The sequence below is a fragment of the Sinocyclocheilus grahami genome, unplaced genomic scaffold, assembly GCF_001515645.1.
Source record: "Sinocyclocheilus grahami isolate Dianchi unplaced genomic scaffold, SAMN03320097.WGS_v1.1 scaffold2738.1, whole genome shotgun sequence".
Lineage (NCBI taxonomy): Eukaryota > Metazoa > Chordata > Actinopteri > Cypriniformes > Cyprinidae > Sinocyclocheilus > Sinocyclocheilus grahami.
In genome coordinates, this window is record NW_015507916.1 from 10,456 (window position 1) to 18,057 (window position 7,602).

Sequence of the window (7,602 nt, forward strand, 5' to 3'; positions counted from 1 at the left end):
CTTGCCTTGCCTTGCCTTGCCAGCCTGTTTTTCCCCCTCGGGGTAGTTTTTGTTGTTTGTTTTGTTTTATTTTAAAATAAAGCCCATTTTCTGCTATACTGAGTCCTCGCTCCATCCCTCTACCCAAAACCCTGACAGTACGAACGGACCAAATGAGGACTCAGCGGAAGAATGGTTTGCGCCATCCACCAGCCTCCACTCTCTCCAGCCCCCACTACCAGCGCATGCTCCAATTTAGGACCTTGAGCTCCCTCCGTCAACAGGGGGCTGACGTTAGGAGTTTTGCCCTGGAGTTCAGCAGTGCGGCAGAGGGGTTGGGGTTTAATCATGCGGCCCTCAAGGACCTCTTTAATTACGCCCTGGATGAGCCCCTCAACTGGTGGAGGATGAGAGGGCTGGATCACCTGTCTTTCGAGGGGTTCATCGAATTCCTAGCCCGACAGGGGAATCCTCTGGCTGTAGCGCCCCCAGAGACGGCCGAAGAGGCTGCAGCACCCCCAACGTCTGCTGAGGAATCTGCAGCGCCCCCAGAGGTAATCCTTCAAATGAGAACGTATTTTATAAACTGATATGAGATGTTTTTATGGCATTCTTGATCAGAGGGAGTTCAGGAGGAGTATGACGATGTGATGAGTGTCAGTGAAGATGTGAGAAACCTGTTGGGTAAGTTACTATAACCCTTTTGTTCTCATGATCTTAACATTATTTTAATTTAGTTAATATTTTCCATTTTTTTTTACTTTAAAAATATTTATTCAATAACAACATTTGACCTGATTTAATATTTTGTATTTAATAACAGATTATGATGATGTGGAGGAGGAGTCAAACAAAGAAGGGAGTCATTTGGCTCAATGATCTCACCCACTGCCTCAGTTCAACACATCAGTTTCCCCCCTTTTTTGGTATTAAACCTTTGTGAGATTTGTGTTGTTTTTGGCATTGTTAATATCAATAAAAACAACAGACAATTTTTTTGTGGATATCAATAAGACATTACACAAACCCTGAAATTAAACTTAAGATCTTACCTTATAAAGCACATAGACATAGTACCAAATGACCATCAGTGATTTAACAGCCCTCAGCATCACTGCAGCAAGTACTGGAGATTTGTATGTAGATAAATGCTGAAATAAATAAATAAATAGGCTAACTTATACAATAACAATAACAACAATAATAATTATTATTATTATCTTATGTCATAAGGTGTGTTTTTAACCAGTAAATAAATATGCATATCACTTGTCTGCTGGGCAATTTCATCTACACAAGTGCTGCTGCAGTCATAAATGAAACCATTGTAATGTACTGCTACTTTTTGCTACTTTTAATATTCTTTCGGTTGGAAATTGTCCTTACGTGCAGTACTGAGTCATTCAAAGCTGCACACAACATTTTAAGAGCTTCTTCATTTCTGACAATCAATATTATTTAGTTGCAGGTTTCGTTTCGGTTGAATATAAGTAAGTATCCACTTCATCGAGGGCTCATTTTGTTATCTGGATGTTAATATCTCGTTACAGTTTAGCTGAGTAAGCTCCAACGGTTCATTAAACAATTTAGTAAAGTCATCAAGTTTACATCTCAGTCCTTTACTGCCACCCAAAGAAATAGATCTGTATTGCAGTATTAAACAAAATTGCAGCTGCAAACTTGGTCTAGTATTCCTGTATGATGAACTGTGTATGGTCATAGATATACTTTATTATCTTTTTTAATGACCTGTTAATATACTATGTACTAATATATACTGTGTACCTGACAAGCATAGCTAAAATATACTTCTGAATAACAGTAATTCAAACGAAAAAAAAGTACATGTGATTTTATAACTAACATGAACTCAAAGCTATACATTTATAGTTTGTGAAGTTTTTCTTTTGTTTATGTTCACTTAAATTAAAAGTTGTTATACTTTTTAAAGCTTATTAAATGTTGAAAATAATAGCTTTCAATTATACTGTAATGTTGAATGGCTATAATTAATGGCTATAATTGAGGGGAAATGCATTCAATAGACATCAGTGCAGCAATATTGGTACACTGGTCTTTATTAATGATAGTTTATTTAGTAAAAACTCATATTTAACTTTATTAAACTCATTTAAAATATTTAATCTTTATGTTGTTTCTACATTAGTTTGGAGATTCAATGTGAAATTTTAACAATATAAAAGTATTATATTATAATTATAATTAATTGTGATTAATTACAGCATTTTCCCCCCCGATTGACACTATTATGACAATGTGTACAAAACAGGAATGAATGGCTCAATAATTGCTGAATAAGCTTATAAACGGTCCTTTCGTGCACGAGTTCTGTTAAGCCGTCATGAAGAGCTCGCTCTCCAAACCATTTCTCGTTACGCTCTCTGAGCAGTGAAAGCAGATTCCGTTTCAAAATAAAAGTCCCCCATAAACAACGGAAACAATGCGATCCTTAGACAATTTTTAACATGCAAAATATATCAAAGGCAACACAAAACAAATAGAGAAATTAAAGATAACTCTTATTAAAGTCTGTTACACTCCCACCAAATTATCAATGTTTCTCAAACATGACTAATTTTCACTTATAACATTTGTGTGAAAGGGTGACGGTAGCACTAAGAATGCTCCGTACAGTTTTGATTTGCCGCTCCCATACACCCCCTGCATGGCTGGAATGAGGTGCATTCAGAACAAAGTCACACTGTTTTTCTGCCAGAAAAGTAGTGAGCCTTTCTGGATAAAGTTCCTGCAGTGCTGAGTTCAGTTCATTCTTCGTGCCTATAAAATTGGTACCTTGGTCACATCTTATTTGTCGTACTGTACCTCGAATTGCAATAAAGCACCTGTATTAAGACTGTTAATAAAGGCATCTGTGGACATATCTTCTAACGTTTCTATATGAATAACTCTTGAACACAGGCATGTTAGAAGCAGACCGTATCTTTTGTGATGTTTTCTTCCTTCTTTAGTTATGAAAGGACCAAAGCAGTCCATACATAAAAGGTGGAGAAGGCTCTACACGTTCTGAGGGAAGATCCCTCATCCTCTGTCCTTCAGCAGATCTTCTCAGCCTTCTGCAAGTTACACAGTTGCAAATGTAAGATGTGACAGCTCTATTTATTCCAGGTATCCAATAGCCACACGATCTGATTTCATTAATTGTGAAACCTTTACCTTGATGCTTTACACTTTCATGACAGTGTGCAATTATCAGCTTTGTTACATGATGCTCTTTAGGAAGGATCAGTGGATGCTTAAATGAATGAGTGTATGATGAGTGACTTAGTGACTACCTCCCACCTTGATCATACCATCCTTGTCTATGAAGGCATCTATTGACTACAAATGTGTGAAAACGACGGGCATCATTATTTATGTAACCCAGAACCACTTTTGAGTCGGTCCAAAATAATTTGTTAATTCGTTGAAGGTTAAGTTCTTTTCTGAGCATATTGCTCATTCTGACTGATACCACAGCTGCCGTCAACTCTAATCTAGTAATCTAGGTAATCTTTGAAGGAGAAACCCGGGCTTTGCCAATGAGAAAAGTGCAATGAATTTCATCGTTCTCATTTATCATTCTCATATAAGAACACTGACCGTAACCACAGGTACTCGCATCAGAGAAATGATGTATATATACTGTGTACCTGACAAGCATAGCTAAAATATACTTCTGAATAACAGTAATTCAAACGAAAAAAAAGTACATGTGATTTTATAACTAACATGAACTCAAAGCTATACATTTATAGTTTGTGAAGTTTTTCTTTTGTTTATGTTCACTTAAATTAAAAGTTGTTATACTTTTTAAAGCTTATTAAATGTTGAAAATAATAGCTTTCAATTATACTGTAATGTTGAATGGCTATAATTAATGGCTATAATTGAGGGGAAATGCATTCAATAGACATCAGTGCAGCAATATTGGTACACTGGTCTTTATTAATGATAGTTTATTTAGTAAAAACTCATATTTAACTTTATTAAACTCATTTAAAATATTTAATCTTTATGTTGTTTCTACATTAGTTTGGAGATTCAATGTGAAATTTTAACAATATAAAAGTATTATATTATAATTATAATTAATTGTGATTAATTACAGCATTTTCCCCCCCGATTGACACTATTATGACAATGTGTACAAAACAGGAATGAATGGCTCAATAATTGCTGAATAAGCTTATAAACGGTCCTTTCGTGCACGAGTTCTGTTAAGCCGTCATGAAGAGCTCGCTCTCCAAACCATTTCTCGTTACGCTCTCTGAGCAGTGAAAGCAGATTCCGTTTCAAAATAAAAGTCCCCCATAAACAACGGAAACAATGCGATCCTTAGACAATTTTTAACATGCAAAATATATCAAAGGCAACACAAAACAAATAGAGAAATTAAAGATAACTCTTATTAAAGTCTGTTACACTCCCACCAAATTATCAATGTTTCTCAAACATGACTAATTTTCACTTATAACATTTGTGTGAAAGGGTGACGGTAGCACTAAGAATGCTCCGTACAGTTTTGATTTGCCGCTCCCATACACCCCCTGCATGGCTGGAATGAGGTGCATTCAGAACAAAGTCACACTGTTTTTCTGCCAGAAAAGTAGTGAGCCTTTCTGGATAAAGTTCCTGCAGTGCTGAGTTAAAAAACTATAAAATTGGTACCTTGGTCACATCTTATTTGTCGTACTGTACCTCGAATTGCAATAAAGCACCTGTATTAAGACTGTTAATAAAGGCATCTGTGGACATATCTTCTAACGTTTCTATATGAATAACTCTTGAACACAGGCATGTTAGAAGCAGACCGTATCTTTTGTGATGTTTTCTTCCTTCTTTAGTTATGAAAGGACCAAAGCAGTCCATACATAAAAGGTGGAGAAGGCTCTACACGTTCTGAGGGAAGATCCCTCATCCTCTGTCCTTCAGCAGATCTTCTCAGCCTTCTGCAAGTTACACAGTTGCAAATGTAAGATGTGACAGCTCTATTTATTCCAGGTATCCAATAGCCACACGATCTGATTTCATTAATTGTGAAACCTTTACCTTGATGCTTTACACTTTCATGACAGTGTGCAATTATCAGCTTTGTTACATGATGCTCTTTAGGAAGGATCAGTGGATGCTTAAATGAATGAGTGTATGATGAGTGACTTAGTCTACCTCCCACCTTGATCATACCATCCTTGTCTATGAAGGCATCAAAGAATTCGTCGACATTGGTGAGGTTAAGCTCCTCTCTGAGCATATTGCTCATTCTGACTGATACCACAGCTGCCGTCAACTCTAATCTAGGGATTGTAATAATCTTTGAAGGAGAAACCCGGGCTTTGCCAATGAGAAAAGTGCAAAAGTGCAAATCGTTCTCATTTATCATTCTCATATAAAAACACTGACCATAACCACAGGTACTCGCATCAGAGAAATTAAGAAATTATGTTTTCACAACCTTGCCAAATTCAGCAGGTACATAACATTGTGGTATGTTCACTTTTTCCAAACTGATGAAGTCATTCTGCCATCTCTCCCACCGTGGGCTGAGTGTAGGGGAGAGCGGATCATCCCAGCCTGTACCTTGGCGACACATTTCCTGCAGGATCCTCTTGCCGTTGAGAACATATGGCGCTACAAAGCCTAAAGGATCATATATGGAGGCAACAGTTGACAGTATGCCACGGCGAGTTGTAGGTTGACCTTTTAGTGGGATATGAAATTTAAAGCTATCACTCTGTATGTTCCAATGAATACCCAAAGCTCTCTCAAGCGGCATGTCAATGTAGGTGAGATCTTTTGTTTCAAAGTTTACAGCACATTCTGATGCTGGTATACTCTGCAAAACAGTGCTGTCATTTGATACGAACTTATGAAGTCGAAGACCACCCTTTGCACACAGCTCCCGTGCTTCTTTTGTCAACTGAATGGCCTTTTCTACTGTCTCTGCACTTGTAACTCCATCATCGACATAAAAATCTCTCATGATGAACTGAGCTCCTAATGCGTGTGATTGACTGTACTCATTGACTAGATATCTTAATCCATAGTTTGCGCAACTGGGCGAAGACACTGCACCGAATAGATGCACTTTCATTCGGTAAGCTTGAAGCACTGAATTTGTGTCTCCATCTTTCCACCATAAAAAGCGCAGATAATCACGATCCTTTTCTTGGACGTGGAACTGGTGGAACATTTTCTCAATGTCACAAGTTACTGCTATAGGATGCCTTCTGAACCTTACAAGGACTCCTGTTAGATTGTTTATCATGTCTGGTCCTGTTAACAAATGTTCATTGAGACTTGTACCTTTAAATTTTGCAGAGCAGTCAAAAACGACCCGTAGCTTATCTGGCTTCTTTGGATGGTAGATGCCATGATGTGGTATGTACCACTTTTCACCATTGGTTGTATCATCATTCACTGCTTCTACGTCACCTCTGTCAATGATGTCATTCATGTAAGTAACATAGTCTGTCTTGTATTTCTCATTTTTACAGAATTTCTTGTTCAAATGATTGAGTCTGACTACCGCAAGTTCTCTGTTGTCCGGCAAGTATGGTCGCTGCTTAAATGGAAGAGGCATTTCATAATGTCCTTGAGCATTTTTCTTTATTCCTTCTTTGAGTTTGTCTAGGAACATGATATCCTCTTGAGAGACTGTCTTGTCATCTGCTGTGACATCCTTAAAGTCTGACTCGAGTATACGAACTGCATCCACAGGTGTCAAAGCTGGTATCTCCTTTGTGACTATTCTGTGACAAAGACTGAAACCTACTGATTCATTGATACTTGGTGCGGAGCAGCCCACAATACTCCATCCTAAGTCTGTTAGAATAGCATATGGTTCCTCATCCTTACCTAGTATGACTTGCCTCGGAGCTAGCACTCTGGGGCAGTTATAGCCGATCAGTAAACCTACTTCACAACTGAGAAGCGGTGGCATTTTGTCTGTAATTACCTTCAGATGACTCCAGGTGTCTGCTGTATCCTGCGTTGGTATGTGATCACGATTAACAGGAATACACTCCTTTGTGTAAACTGGAGGAAGACTGATATGTACTGATGAATTGTAACCTCTTACACGAAGATCAGATACTCTTTTACTCTTAATGATCACATTGTCTCCTATCATGGTGGTTAGTTTGAGTTTCACTGGATGACTGGCCACTTGCAGTGCATTACTAATTTCTTCGTCAATGAAAGTAGTGTCACTCTGTGTGTCTAGCAAAGCATACACAAGCTGTTCATTGGAAGGATTTTTAACCGACGACACCCATACAGGTACGATCATAGATGTAATGACTGACTGACCTTCGCTTGTGATATTAAGTGACATGGCATTAGTAGTTTCACTGTCAAGTGCATGCACATTGCTTACCATGGGCAATGGTCGTTCTCCATTTCTGTCCTTGTCATAACTGTAATCATGAAGACATGTGGGATGCTGCAATTTGCATACATCACATGTGTGTCGACGACGACACTCCTTAGCACAGTGACCTGGTTTTAGACACCCGTAACAGAGTTTGTTATCTTTGACATAGGCCCTTCTGTCTTTCAGAGACCTTTCCATGAATTTTGGGCACTTATGAAGCTGATGATTGT

The 7,602-nt window shown here is 38.1% G+C and overlaps 1 pseudogene; it reads left to right on the forward strand.

Annotated features, from left to right (window-relative positions):
• The window catches only part of LOC107575589 (scavenger receptor cysteine-rich type 1 protein M130-like), a 5,552-nt pseudogene extending 5,015 nt beyond the window's left edge, over nt 1-537 (forward strand).
• The last annotated feature ends 7,065 nt before the right edge of the window (nt 538-7,602 follow it).